The sequence below is a fragment of the Lolium perenne genome, chromosome 2 (genome assembly GCF_019359855.2).
Source record: "Lolium perenne isolate Kyuss_39 chromosome 2, Kyuss_2.0, whole genome shotgun sequence".
Taxonomy (NCBI): domain Eukaryota; kingdom Viridiplantae; phylum Streptophyta; class Magnoliopsida; order Poales; family Poaceae; genus Lolium; species Lolium perenne.
Window position 1 is genome coordinate 96,955,910 of NC_067245.2, and position 16,417 is coordinate 96,972,326.

The 16,417-nt window shown below is 38.4% G+C and overlaps 1 long non-coding RNA gene across 1 annotated transcript; it reads left to right on the top strand.

The window, feature by feature from the left end:
* Positions 1–9,548: 9,548 nt before the first annotated feature.
* LOC127333336 (uncharacterized) lies at positions 9,549–13,598 on the top strand. The gene is made up of 4 exons (XR_007871061.2): positions 9,549–10,036; positions 11,709–11,806; positions 12,450–12,649; positions 12,735–13,598. It is a non-coding gene; the product is annotated as an uncharacterized lncRNA (long non-coding RNA).
* The last annotated feature ends 2,819 nt before the right edge of the window (positions 13,599–16,417 follow it).

The following is a 16,417-nucleotide window of genomic DNA, read 5'->3' on the forward strand; positions in this document are numbered from 1 at the left end:
GTCAACTGTGTGCATTGATTCCTACATACTTGCTTATTTGCATTCATCATATTACTTTGTCTTGACAATCATCCATGAGATATACATCCATGAGATATACATGTTGAAGTTGAAAGCAACTGCTGAAACTTATATCTTCCTTTGTAATTGCTTCAAACCTTCTATTAAGAATTTATTGCTTTATGAGTTAACTACTATGCAAGTCTTATTGATGCTTGTCTTGAAAGTACTATTCATGAAAAGTCTTTGCTATATGATTCAGTTGTTTAGTTATTGTCTTTACCATTGCTTCGAATCACTTCATTCATTTCATATGTTTTACAATAGTGTTGATCAAGATTATGTTAGTAGCATGTCACTTCAGAAATTATCCTTGTTATAGTTTACCTACTCGAGGGCGAGTAGGACCTAAGCTTGGGGATGCTTGATACGTCTCCAACGTATCTATAATTTCTGATGTTCCATGCTAGTTTTACGACAATACCTACATGTTTTTCTCACACTTTATAATGATTTTATGCATTTTCCGGAACTAACCTACTAACAAGATGCCACAGTGCCAGTTCCTGTTTTCTGTTGTTTTTGGTTCCAGAAAGGCTGTTTGGGCAATATTCTCGGAATTCGACGAAACAAAAGCCAAACACCTTATTTTCCCGGGAAGGTTCCAGAAGTCCGAAGGGGAGACGAGGAAGGGCAGCAGGGGACCCACACCATAAGGCGGCGCGGGTGGCCCCCTGGCCGCGCCAGCCTATGGGGAGGGGCCCCCTGGCCCCTCCGACTCCGCCTCTTCGCCTATTTAACCCCTCGTGACCTAAAAACTCGATACCAATTGACGAAACTCCAGAAAGACTCCAGGGGCTGATGTCTACGCACGCTTCTATTCCTGTAGACAGTGTTGGGCCTCCAAGAGCAGAGGTTTGTAGAACAGCAGCAAGTTTCCCTTAAGTGAATCACCCAAGGTTTATCGAACTTAGGGAGGTAGAGGTCAAAGATATCCCTCTCAAGCAAACCCTGCAATTACGATACAAGAAGTCTCTTGTGTCCCCAACACACCTAATACACTTGTCAGATGTATAGGTACACTAGTTCGGCGAAGAGATAGTAAAATGCAAGTGATATGAATGAATATGAGTGGTAATAACAATCTGAAATAAATATGGCAGCAAGTAAACATGCAGTAGAACAGTAAATAAACGCTGATTCGATATTTGGAAACAAGGCCTAGGGATCATACTTTCACTAGTTGACACTCTCAACAATGATCATATAAATAAATAACTTCTCTTCACTTGTGCTACTTCCTCACACTCTCTTGTTGGATAACAAACACCATCCATTATGTAGGGCTACAAAAGCACACCTCCAGCCGGAGTAAACAAGCTCCACAACATCCGGAGTTCATATTTAAGTAACCTCTAGAGTGCATAATAGACCGTTGCAATTTAGACCGAGTACTAACATAGCATACACACTGTCAACAATAGCTATGAAAGGGGGAATAGATCACATCAATACTATCATAGTAATAGTTAACTTCATAATCTACAAGAGATTACAATCATAACCTACGCCAAGTACTACATGATGCACACACTGTCAACATTACATCATGGAGGAGGAATAGACTACTTTAATAACATCACTAGAGTAGCTCATAGATTAATAGTGATACAAAGCTCATGATCACATAAAGATCACATGGGAGAGAGAGATGAACCACATAGCTACCGGTAGAGCCCTCAGCCTCGGGGGAGAACTACTCCCTCATCATCATGGGAGACATCAATGGCGATGAAGATGGCGGTGGTGTCGATGGAGATGACTCCGGGGGCAATTCCCCGTCTCGGCGGCGTGCCGGAACAGAGACTTCTGTCCCCCGAAACGGAGTTTCGCGATGGCGGCGGCGTCCCTGGAGTCTTTCTAGAGTTTCGTCAATCCGTATCGGGTTTTTAGGTCACGAGGGGTTTTATAGGCGAAGAGGCGGAGTCGGAGGGGCAACAGGGCTCCCTCACCACATGGCGGCGCGGCCAGGGTGGGACCCGCGCCCCCCTATGGTGTAGGTCCCCCTTGGCCCCCCTGCGGCTCTCCTTCGGTGTTCTGGAACATTCCGGGGAAAATAAGGCCTTGGGCTTTTGTTTCGTCCAATTCCGAGAATATTGCCCGAAAAGCCTTTCTGGAACCAAAAACAGCAGAAAACAGGAACTGGCACTTCGGCATCTTGTTAATAGGTTAGTTCCGGAAAATGCATAAAATCATTATAAAGTGTGAGCAAAACATGTAGGTATTGTCATAAAACTAGCATGGAACATCAGAAATTATAGATACGTTGGAGACGTATCAGGGGCGCCGCCGCCATCGCAAAACTCCGTTTTGGGGGACAGAAGTCTCTGTTCCGGCACGCCGCCAGGACGGGGAATTGCCCTCGGAGTCATATCCATCGACACCACCGCCATCTTCATCGCCGTTGTTGTCTCCCATGATGAGGATGGAGTAGTTCTCCCCCAAGGTTGAGGGCTCTACCGGTAGCTATGTGGCTCATCTCTCTCTCCCATGGTGTGATCTTTATATGATCATGAGATTTGTATCACTATTAATCTATGTGCTACTCTAGTGATGTTATTAAAGTATTCTATTCCTCCTCCATGATGTAATGTTGACATTGTGTGCATCATGTAGTACTTGGCGTAGGTTATGATTGTAATCTCTTGTAGATTATGAAGTTTACTATTACTATGATAGTATTGATGCGATCTATTCCCCCTTTCATAGCTATTGTTGACAGTGTGTATGCTATGTTAGTACTCGGTCTAAATTGCAACGGTCTATTATGCACTCTAGAGGTTACTCTAATATGAACTCCGGATGTTGTGGGGCTTGTTTACTCCAGCTTGAGGTGTGCTTTTGTAGCCCTACACAATGAATGGTGTTTGTTATCCAACAAGAGAGTGTAGAAAGTAGCATTTATTTATTCAGTTATGTGATCAATGTTGAGAGTGTCCACTAGTCAAAGTATGATCCCTAGGCCTTGTTTCTAAGCATTGAAACACCGTTTTCAACAAGTTCTGTTACATGTTTGCTTGCTTCCATATTTATTTCAGATTGTTATTACCACTCATATTCATCCATATCACTTGTATTTCACTATCTCTTCGCCGAACTAGTGCACCTATACATCTGACAAGTGTATTGGGTGTGTTGGGGACACAAGATACTTCTTGTATCGTAATTGCAGGGTTGCTTGAGAGGGATATCTTTGACCTCTACCTCGCTGAGTTCGATAAACCTTGGGTGATTCACTTAAGGGAAACTTGCTGCTATTCTACAAACCTCTGCTCTTGGAGGCCCAACACTGTCTACAGGAATAGAAGCGTGCGTAGACATCAAGTGGTGATGAACACTACATTGTCGATTATGAGTTTAATCTTGATGGTCATTTATCGTTATCTCATTGCAATGCTTCGTCTTTAGACTTAAACACCTATAGCACTACAAAAATTACATGCATGTGTTGATAGTCCTTGCATATCTTATAATTGTTTATCCAAATATCATGATGACATGCTTGCCATGTCTTGTTTCCAAGATAAAAATGCTTACTTTTCCTCTATTTTTTGTGTGGCTAAAAATGTAGAGGAAACCAAAGAAACTATGGGCAAAGACAAGGTCTTCAATGGATCTTCAACTAATTCTTCTTAATCATCATCTAACGGTTCTCACATATGCCTCATGACTAGGGATTCAAAGGTAACTCCTACTTTGGAACCCAATATATCTTGTGATGATGAGGATGATGATATTGAAGAAGGTGATGTTGCTTTTTAAATAAGAAGGCTCAGTTGGTCTTTCGTGCTCTTCGTAAAAATAAAATTTCTTGCTCTAACATCTTTGAAATCATGGCTATTTCTATTTAGAGTAAGAAAATAATTGAGAAAATGGATGAGCATGAGCGCGAGTATGGCAATCAGATAGCAACTCTAAGTGAATCTCTTGAAGAAGAAAAAACCATGAAGGAATATCTTTAAGAGATTTTTACTCTGGAGCTATATATAGTAAAGGGATCCCATGAGAGAGATTTTGAGGTGGCACATTATTTTGAAATTAAAAATTATGAGATAGTAGATGCTCATTCTAAACTCTTTAAGGATTTTGAGCTTCTTAAAAATGGATCAATCAAGTCGCATGATCAACTTAAAGCTTCCTACCTAAATGAGATTTTAATGTTGTATTCTCATCTTGCATTTAATGATGATGCTTATGCTACTAACTCTATTTTGTGAAGCATACATTTTGAAGGAGAATGTTTACCTAAGGGCTCAACTTGAATTTATAAATACCAATTATGGGATTTTGGAAGAAATTCATGAAAGCTCTCAAGCTCCCATGAGGATATTATAGATTCGCATAATAAGCTAAAGTTTTCTCATGAGGTTATTGTGTCAAAGGTAACATCTCATGAGCCTCCGTGGATATTAGTAATACTTCTTGAAATTCTTTTTTGACATGTTCTAGTCCTAGTAATTTATACATTCATATAATTTCTAGATCTTGTGATGAATTATCTTCTATGGCTTGTTACTCTAACAATGAAGCTTGTACTTCGTCTTGTACTTGTGTTCTTACTAACCATGTAGAGGAAAACAAAGAGCTCAAGGCCAAGTCACTCCATCAAACGAAGACTTGGAAAAGAGCCATGAAGGTAAAATATGTTGATTATGGAAAATCCCCCCAACAAAAAGAATGGACTTGGATTTATCTCCATCAACAAGAAGAAGTCCAAGATCAACAAGAAGAACAAGGGTTAAGGACAGGTCAAAGATCCAGCCATTTTTTTTGCTTCAAGTGCAAGGTTGAAGGGCACCATGTTAGATCTTTCCCTTTGAAGAAGAAGCCTCTTAGTGAGAAGCAACAAGAGAAGCAGCCCCAACTTCTACCTCAAGTTGAAGAAAGTGCGCTACCTAAGAAGAATCATGCTAATGCTCCTATTGTGGATAAATCAAGTGAGAATAATGGAAAATACAATAACTTGCTACATATGTCACCAGAAGGGTCATATCTCTTCCCATTGCACTATTGGTACCTCATCCAACTGTTTTATAATTTATGATGTTTATTCTCTTTGGAAAGATACACTTGGTAATATGTTCGCAGAATATGTTGATGCTCAAAGTAGCTTCATAAAAATACCCATTTGAGTTCCCAATCCTATTGTGACTAACTTCTTGGGAACAGACAAGCCAAAACTTGATCGATACGTATAGTGGAGGGCATTGGAGACTTGGCTACATCATGAAGAATTAAGGGTTCATCAACTATATTTTCGTAAGTCAATTCATTTGGATTATCATTCTTACATCATGTATCCATGATTCTCCTTGCGGTAACATGTACTTAGCTCTTTTACATTGAAAGTTACTCACTCCTTTTACATGTATTTTTTTTAACTTGCATGTGTTTGTATATGTTTTGCTTCCTACTTGCTTATCCCGAGTTATCATGTATATGTACGTTGGATTACAATTGATATTGTGTTGAGCCTATTGCATCTTGTTGTTATCTTAGTTGCCTCCTTTGAGATATTAATGGATCGACCCATTTTGCGGGAGTCATATGCCTCTTGTGCATTTCACAATCTTAAAAACTTGTGTACATGAGGAATTCAAATTGTATAATGTCCACTAATTATCTCTAGTTGGATATTATTTTCATCTTGTTGTTGAATTCCAAGATTCGAAGCTCTGGAAGTTCCGATGGATCTCACCCTAGAACTTTCGATCCCTAAGAAGAATGGTTTCAACGACTTGTTTTGTGACTATTTTGTTTATCACATTATTGGGAGTAATATTTTTTAGGTGCATTGCAAGCCAATAAAATGTTAATACATTAGGTATTGCCACTTAGAATTGATATTGTAAATATCTTGTTTCTATGTGGCATGTTAGCTCATACAAGTTCCATTTTGCCAAAATGTTTTTTTAGTTATGAAGATGGTATTGGATATAATTGCAAACTACCACCAAGAAATATTTCCCAATACATTCTTTACTTGAATAATTCGTAATCTTTCATGAGGTGCATATTTATTTATCATCATGCCTTTGTTCTTATTTGCTTTCTTTCTTGACAAGAACTTTGCCTCTTATGGAGCCTCTTGATTTACATGAACTTTTTAGTGTTTTAAATAGGTATATGAAGATTGATGATCTCACCTTTGTGAAGTTTGTATTCAAATACAAAATCCTAAATAATGCACTAATCTTTGGGGAGCTCTCCTATATGTGTTAGAAAACACTCTCTTGATGATCATAGCATACCATCTCTTGATCCTATTTAAGTGGTTTACTTTGGAAGACAAACCTTTTCTTTTTGGTACTTTGTGCCATTATAAAAAGTGAAGAAGGTTTGGTTTATTTGTTCAAACCTTGCTTTCTTTGGGTGTTGGTTATCTCCTTAATTTATATTTGGTTTACGTTCTTAAAATGAGGTAAGTATTTAAGCATGTGTTTTTTTATCTTGCTCTTTTTGTTTGTTCACTTGTTGAACTTTGGAGTCAATCTTGTGTTTACTTTATTGTTGATATAATTTGGACAACCTTTTTCATATCACTTGTGCGTCATCTTGTTTTATTTGGTGTTTTTTAAATTATATCTCTGTTTGGTTCTTGAAAGTCATATGCATGCATATTTTACTATATGTATATGTTATGACATGCTTGCTTTGGTTGATCCAATATATAGACCGGGTAAACTCCACCTGATCCTAAATAGGATAAGATGTGCATGAAATTCAATTTCATATCTATATGCACATATTTATTTGGAGTTTGTCCTATGTGTTTTAGTTTTTCTAACTACTTTTGACCCAATCAGTTTGGGGACCATTTTGTACTTTAATTTTTTAGGTACATTATAGATACATTGGACTCTCGTCTCATTCATAAGGAAGAAGACGTGACCAAATGTTTATTCGAGACGAGCTATGATGATTGACAATATCTTATTTACTACATTCACACCAATGCTATCTCTGGTAACAAGTATCTACTTCTTGCCCACTTTTCTAGCATCCAACCTTGTGGGTTGGTTCTTGGCATGAATCTTTATTTGCAAATGTTGTGGTTCTTGCAAAGGTATTAATGAAACATATTTATTGCCATGTGAATAACTTGAGATGAGTGCATATTTTGGGAGTATATAAAAATTATGCTCATGAATCACCGGTCCCAATTATGACAATCTAGCAAGGTTGCATATCAATTCCTCAAAATTCTCACATGTGCAATATTGGTAAAATAACAAATTTAATTCTTTATTTTGGTATCCTTTGTATGTGTTACTTGTTTACTTTATCAAAGCATCCCAACCACCTTCTTTTCCCTTATTGATGTTTGTGATGTGTTTGTGTTAGAAGTTCACTGATGTACAATAAGATAAAATTGAGCCTTTGGACATGCTTTAATGCAAAGATCTTATTGATGCATTACGTGACTTCGTTTTTGATAACATGTTCCATTATTTAGTACTATTTTATGGATAATCATCTTTGCGATGTTGTCTACTTAGAAACTTACACACATGAGAGATGATAGTTGTCTAGTTGATATCTTCTTTGTATCTTGGATGTTGGGATGACATGCTAAGCAATATGTTTCACATTCATTGAACACAATGTTGATGCTCACTCATCTTTGTACTAGTCTTATAATTTTCTTTGGCACATCTCTCACACATATTTTTGGTTGAGCTTTCTTATGTTGCCTCTTCTCATGTTGTTCAATCATTTGCTTGTTGCATGTGATAACCTTATTTTATTTTCTATGCTAGCTCCCTTGCACATGCTTTGTGTTCTAAGTGATATATAGCGAGTGAGGATGCCATGTTTGTGCATTGTGTATTCAAACACAAAATTCTAATTTATGCACGAACCTTGGGGAGCTTCGTCATTTTGTTTAGAACACCATTTTGTTCTTATCATAATATCTTATTTTGAAATTTGGTTATTTGGATCTTTTTATTGCTTGTTTCGTCTGTTGATTCTTATTCACCTTTTTATCTTTTTGTGATCTTTTTATCCTCAATATAGTTTGAGTTTCTCCTAGTATTCTTCATTGGGTACGTGTATTTGATTTCACCCATTATTAAGAGACAACATAGCTTAGCCATCTTGGAGCCACCTTGGCGTTTTGGGCCATTTCATCACGTCAGCCAGCCCGTTCTAACCTGCCCAACGTCTCAAGGGCTGCTACTCCAGAGAAATAACTAGACGTGACGTGATGAATTGGGCCAACAAATTGTTAAACGGGTTCAAATCACGCCATAGTATTGGGGAAGGCAATGGACAATGGTGACGCGGTGACGCACTGACCCCATCGATAGATCTCTACCGTTTCTTCGTGAATTAATGGCTTGAATGATTCGCCTCTCTTCCGTTCTCTTCATCTCTTTAATTGTTGTGGACAACCGTTTCTCTCTTGGCTGCCTCCAGATCTTACCTATTTATAGTGAGGTACGTTTGCTCTGATCTATTTAATCGTATGTTCTTCTTTGATCTTCCAATGATGCGTTCTAGATATTCATCCCTTTGCATACAATTATTTTTCTTTTGTCTATCACTCTTTCGTAATCCCTGTTGTTTTTATTAATTCCCTAGGGCAGCAAGGAGCCAAGGATGGCTTGTGGCGATGGCGGGCGATGCGTAGAAGGATTCAGCGGCCGAATGCGAGCAAAAGGACTTGATTCAGTCTCCCGCCAGTAGGAGACAAGGGCTCGAAGAATACACATGAGCACTTCAAGATTCGACCTTAGGACTCTGCAACCTACTCATCACTACTTTTCCCTCCAGCCGCTACATTTGTGATCACCCCACCCCCGTCATGCCTAATGTTCAATGTGAACAGTGGACCACATCGATCCATTGGCTTCTGAAATATTAAGCACATGCCTTGCAATGGTTTATTTCACCCTTTGATTTTGGGCTGGGCTGGAGCACTTGACCTTGATTTAACTGGACAAGTGATATTTCGTTGATAGTTCTTTGGTAGAATTACTACATGGTACAAAAAAAATTCTACTCCAGCTCGCTCCAAGATTAGGCAATTCGTACAGTCATATGCTTGAATATAAATGCTCAGGTTCCCTCCCCCCCCCCCCCCCCAATTAAGGGTCATTGTTTCGTTTCCTTTTACACATATTTATATTCTTAGACTACCTTTTTGGTTTACTTTATTATTTTAATATTATTTAAACAATGTTGCCGAATCCTCCATATGATGTTAGGGAGCTTTAAACCGTATAGCCTGGCAGTCATATCATACTTACTTACATTAACTAGAGCAATTAAGCCTGTTGTATACCCAACGTTCTCAGGGTACTCCCGCGCTCTCTCTCACTCTCTGCACCGTACGATCATGGCTGTCAACGATCAGGATCATAAGCTGGGGTAGATAGAAGGGAGTTACTGATACCCCTGTTATATGTCTGTCATCGCTGACATATTGGCCCCTCGCTACGTTAGCCATTTGCATCGTTTCTGGGTAGGATGCATTCCGGTAAAAAATAGTATCAAATATCTCCCGCACCGACCAGCCTTTCTCTTCCTCGACCCCCAAACCCTCGATTCCCCCGCAACCGCCGCCATTGTGCTCCCATCCATGGCCTCCGTCACCCCGCTACTCCACCTCCTGCGTGCTGGCTGCCTCTCCCCCACCTCTTCCCGTCGCTGGGGACCCTCGCGCCGCCTTCCAACCTCCTGCGTGCTGGCCGCCGGCCTCCCGCACGCTGCTAGCGGGCCCTGCGCCGCTCCCAATCTTCTGCGCAACGCTAGTGGACACCCGTTACAAATCACACTTTCCCACCTCCGTTGGTCCAGGACGAGATGGATGCTGAGGAGGAAACCGCATGGATCGAGGCCAATGCGGTAGAGGCGGAGGTCGTGGGGCGGCAGCAGCAGCAGCTCTTGTGGCGGGGGACGGAGCGGCAGAAGATGATGTTGGAGCTTCCGCATCTGCAAGATGCAAACGAACGCCAATGACCAGCAGCAGGTACTAATTCCTCCCTTTTTATTCTTTTGGGATTTATTTATCTCTGCACTATGTCTTCATATTGTTAGTATTTAATATTTTAATCAATGAAGACCACTAAATTTATTTTGATGGACTCCCTATAAGAAAATGATCATGCCAGTCTTATCAATCAGTGCTACTACGAATCGGAAGCATATCAATATAACCATGCTGTGCATTCTTTTTTTTGTGTCTTAAATTTTGGCACGCAAATGGTATGTAGGTTTTTTTTTGCCCTTGGAAGAATCCCTATATAACAATATGGAGGATGAATTCTGTGAATGCATTAGCTGACAATACAATATCACTTAATCAGTTTCCTCTACAGAAGCAAAGGAACCTAATACTATCATATTCTCACTTTTTCCTCTGAGCCTACACTGTTTGGTATCGGTAATCCTGAAGAAAGAATGAAACAAAGGCACCGACGGGATCTAGAGTTTTATGGCAAAAGCTATCCAAGTGACACTCCTCTGTTCTAGACTTGGGTGCTCGTGCTGTCAGTGTGCAACAACAATATCATCAAACCTTGTTGTATTAATGCTATTTGGTGTCAAAGGTGCTCGTGTTGTCACAGTGTGAATTAGGAATATCACCAAACCTTGTTGTATTAATGCTATTTGGTGTCAAAGGTGCTCGGCCTAGGTGGCCCGAGCTTCACAGTAAGCTTAAGCATCTCATGGATTTCTTTAAAACTTCCAGGCAACTTTATTGAATTGTAACACGATCGAATGTCTTGCCGTTCCAGAAATTCAGAGAGAAAATGATGAATATGGTACTCCAGAAATTAGAGATGAAATGAAAGGGTTGTATTTTTCAAGAGCCTTATTTCTTTAATTGGTCATAATTTTCCAAAATAAAAAGAAACCTTGTATGTTCGTCCGGGCTCATCTCAAGGCATCTCTACTTATAATAGGTAGACATAAATTAAGAAATTGAACTAGGCTCTGATAATAATATGCAACTTTTCTTATGTCAAACTATAAGACAATCTGCTACTAAGTAGTTGTATTATTTAAAGCTTGAATATCCAGTAGCTAGATATCTGCATCTCTACTTATAATAGTTCGACATATGTTAAGAAACTGAACTAGCCTCTGATATAGCTAAAATGTTCAAGAGCAGTTCCTTGGGTATGTACTTATCACTGCAGCTTATACTTGATATTTGTTTGTCCACATCATCAAAGCTTTGACGATGTGCATAATTCTTGAGTAAAAAGCAGACAACATAATGCCAAGGCAGAATACTGCAAATATGCATGGCTTAATCTAAACACTATTTGGGGGGGGGGGGGGGGGGGGGTTATTGTCGTGTTACTTCTAGGTCTTCACTATTCTTTACCATTCTCGGTTGTATTGTTTTCTGAAATTGGTCCTTCTTTGTTGCAAAGCTTCTGGTCCCTGTTGACTCAGCCTTCATTGAATGGTTGCGGTTTGGCGCCATGCTTCATGTTTTCCTTTTATTCACTTCTGGAATGACTCTTGTGTTTACATTTGATCCAAATTAGATTGGCAAGTACACTTTTGGTAATTAAATGAAAACTTCATACATGTCCAAACTCTGCTATTATCTGCTTATCTGGCACTGACTGTCCAAATTGTGGAGCATCAGCTGAGTATGATGATTGATATTTTCTCCTGGAATGCAGATGGAACGGCTGGAGATGAATAAAGCATATTTTTATGATATGACTTACCAGTATTGTGATTACATAGAGAAGGAACTCAATAACCTGCGGATTTATAGGTATCGTTGATGTTTATGAGATCTTTACTATTGGATATGTGGAACAATGTCGCATCCCCTAAATTTTCTACTTTAGGGTCATGTGTTGTCACATGTTTTATTCAGTTATTGCAGGTGCATGCTATCAATTTTCTGGTGTATGTGTTTGTCTTTGATTTCCTCCCATAATGGCGTAATTATTTAAGATTCTTGCTTAATTGAGGGCCGTAGTTTTGACTTTCTGAACAATTTTATTCATGATCGCGTCTCTTTTAGATTGAAAGCCTAAAATGACGCAAATTCAGTCAATGCAGCTAATAAACAAACTTAGTGTTTGCTGTGTTCTGCATATTTGTGCATGGTGTTTCCAAAGTTTGAAGGGATCCGGAAACTGCAAATCATCATATATTATCTTTTGGCAAAATTTTGTTGTTATTTGTATTGCCCAATGCTCACATCTATGGATAATTTATAATTGTTTGTTTGAACCTTACTGATCAGTGATTCAACTTTCATACTACATGGTTTTTGTTCATGTCTTGCTATACGAGTTAAGTATGCACATCTTACACAAGTTATGAATTAACAGTTCTGGTTGCCTTTTGTTACCACTGCACCACTTCCTCATGTAGTTCATTACTAATCTGAGGTGCCATCTTTACAGTGAATGCCTTCTCATGAAGCCCTGGAAGTTGTGTCAACTCTAATTATTGCTACTGCAAGTATCCTGATTTGTCTAAACTGTCTGAGCCGAGGGGACATATATGGGGCTTTCATTGAACCTATACTGATTTACGACAACTGTTGACCTGATGCACACATTTAGAAAGATATATGAGGCTTTTATTGAACCTTAGCTCTGAGGTGCATATGATGTTACCATTTTTGTGGTTGAGTTGCCCTTTTTTGTTTCACCTATGTTGATTAAGTTTAACCCTTATGTCGACAGTTCATCCAGAAGCTTCAGAAGTTCATTTACTAATGAGGAGGTACTGTGGAAAAATCTCTTCAGAGAGAAATTAAGGAGAGAATACCTCTATACATACATCTAAAGGAAATTGGGAAGAAACCGACAGTGAAAAGGCTAATGGAAAAAGCCCTAACATCTTCTACAATACTGGGTTTGATTAAGCATATTGCTGATTTAATGGCTTAACATTGATAAGGAGTAAGACATGCAACAAGTGCTAGTCGTGGTGATCCTGTTCAAATAATAGTGCAAGCATGATGTTGTCATGTTACTTTTTGCTCTGCAATTAGTAACTGGTAATGCATATCAGATGGTACTTGCTTAATTTGAGGCAACCAATGTGTAGACACCCTCAAGAACACAAGAGAACGTGTTGTGGTTCAAGACAAAGCAATTAAACTACAGATATTTGTGTCATATTAAAAAGTCATATAGTAGAATTATGTTCTATCAAAAATTATATGTGGTAGACTGCTATGATAAGTTGTTACTTTCAAGTAGACTTCCTGTCATGATGTGTAGTCGAATGAGAGATGAGCATCATAAATGTTATCCCCCCTAAGAAAGAAAAAATAGTAAGTATATGTGTTAATGTTCAGATCAAAATCAGAAAGAAAACGTGCATGCCAAGAAGGATAAACATATTGCATGTCCCTTTGACACATCTATGCTCTGGTTGTTTGTATGCAACCTATCCTTCTTTCAACCACCATATTTTATTATGCAGAACCGATTCTTTCAGCGTTATTTCTAACTTTGTATTAGTATTGCTCAGAAGCTTTGCTTTGGTACGCTGAAAATGTTGCGTTATGTTAGTTTGCAAGCAGACAAGATTTTTGTTTTTTTTGCAGGAGAGTGTGTTTGCTGCTTAATTACTACTCCCTTGCTTAATTACTACTCCCTCTGTCCATAAATATATATCTTAAGATTGTCTAAATTTATATGTATCTACACACTAAAAACATGTTAGTTAAAAGACGGAGGAAGTACTATCAACTAACTTATTTTTCCTTAAGTAGGAGTGACTTTTTTAGCTGCATAAAAATGCACACAGCTGCCCCAAAGCAGCCATGGCCATGCTTCTGGTCCTGGCAGACCGCAATTGCGTTCCTATTTTTATTAGGAAAAAGAAAGAGTATGGCCACTTGCGCACGGAAAGTTATTTTGGCTCCCGATCACCAGTGCTCTCGACATATTAGAAATTTAGAAAAGTTAGAATTACAGGTTTTTAAATTTTATGAAATAAAATTCTGAAAGTACCTAATAATATATCCCACTAACGTGTAAAATCTCAATTTCAAATGTTTTGTATTCTGAGCTACATAAAATGATAAAGTCTGGTGTTTTTTAGAGATTTGAAATCACTATCCTAAAATCTGCACTTATATTATTCTTGTGTAGCCCAAACTACACGTTTTTAGTGAAAATTTGCACGTTTGTAAGATACATTACTAGCTGCATCACGTTTTTTTAGAATTTTTTGGAACTTAGAAATATTATTTGTTTCAAAATAAATACACAGAACAAGATCACATTTTTTTTTGAAAAGCTAGCTCCTCGGACAGCTTTCGGAGCTGCTACTTCACCGGTATAACACAGGTGGTTTCTGGGCTTTAACTAACTAAGTGCTGGCAGTCATTTTAGGTTGATATTTTAACATTTTAAATAAGAGATAACCGGTGTCCGTGTACACCAAATCTCTGTCCCACTTGGGCACCCTCACCAAGACTGCATAGTTTCTCAAAACCAAACCACCGTTACAACGCCTGGCTGCATGGAGATAAAGTGTCCACAAGTGCACCTCAACGTCCACGTTGTGTGACAATGGTAGATAGACGGCGCGGCGAAGCGCGCTGTCTTTCTAGTATATATATACAACATGTTGTTTCCTGCAGAAAAATATGCAGTCTATTCAAAGACAAACAACATTGTCATTGTGTCATATGGTTTTGCCTCTATTCTCTGCTCTTTATGTGTTAGGTCTCTTTTGGTAGTTGTACATGCTAATCTATTCTCTGAACTGTTTCAAGTCACTTTCTAACTTACATCCAAGATGTATGGTGCTTTGAAAGGTATACCATAGAAGCAACAATGCCAAAACAAAAAACTGGACATAATTCTTATTAGTTCATATCAGATCATGCCATTTTTATTTTTTACATAAGAAATATTGTCTTCTCCTATAGAAATGGATTTTGCACTTTATTGTGCAAAAACAAGAAGAAATGACTAAAAATTTAAAATTTGTTTACTCATATCTAAATGTATATGGATGTAAATCAAATCTACTAGCTATGCAATTCCTAAGCTACATAGTTTGTGTCAACACGTTATAAAAAACATTGATGTTCAACTTATGAGCTTATGATGGAATTTATGACCAAACAGGCTTAATTGTGTCAGAGATTATTCGATGTACCGAGTTCAAACGCTTGTTTTTTGGCTATTTGTGATGACATTATTTGTTAATTTCTTCCATCTAAAGTACCTCAAATTTCGAATTGATTTTCTTTTGATTTGTCAAGATTTTTTTCAAATGTGCATTTGTAACTTTCTTAAGATGGACGGGCGCAACAATGTGCGCTTTCATGTTCTAGTATTACGAGAAATGCACACCTTATGGAGGAGCTCTCTCTGTATTGGTCTTCTATATTTTTCCACCCATTTTCGAAATGGATGCCCATTAGGGAGAAATCTCGTGGGTTTATGGGATTTGGCTTTTAGGCTTTGGTTTGTATTTAAGCTTATTCCTTTCATGCTTCTCATCATTCTTTGTTGCTTTGCATGGTTTGATATAGAGGAAACTCTAGCAACAATGTTGTTTGACAATATATGCAATTAATTAATTCAAGTTCATTCATAGATGCATAGATTGATTGTGGAAGAGTGTTGTCTATATATGGCGGTTCCACCAACATCACAAACTTTTATGGTATTTGATGTTTGTTCAATCGGGTTTGTTCTTTAATTTCCTGACAAAAATCCTCTCAAAGATATTTTCATCAATTACCGAAATGTGGGAGATTGAAAGTACATGGAGCCTCCATGTGTGGTTTCGGTAATCAATGCAATATCCATGGAATAATGTTTTCCTTGAGTTATATTTGCAGGATTAGTCATTAATCCTTTATTTAACCATTTGTTCGTGTCAAGATTGAAACATGGAGAAATTTGAAGAAGATCATGTGATGGCCAAGTTGTTCAAGGGGTGATCCTAAGAATTGCTACGCGGAAGTTGAACCTATTTAAAGCATTTCTTGGAGAATAAGAAGAAGATGGAGTGATCTCTCGTGTATACCTTCAAGAAATCAACATGATGGATAAAGAAGAAATAGAGTGTGAGTTCAAGATGATCCATCTCGAAGAGATCACATGCTTGAAGCTTGGCGTCCTTATGGTAATCATGGATGTGTGAAGATATGCCGAAGAAGAGGTTCTGCCATCTTGTGGCATGTGGGAGCAATCCTCAAGACTTCATCAACAAGCACAATAAAGAAATGCGTTCCATCTTGAAGAGGACAAGAACATCATCATCAAGCTTGAGTGGAATGTGCAAGGATAAGGTTTTTTTCCTGATAGTATTTCTTTCTTACCAGTCTTGTGGTCTTAGTTGGGTGACCGGTTTATATGATACTTTGTCGTACTATCAAGACGGGCTCTTC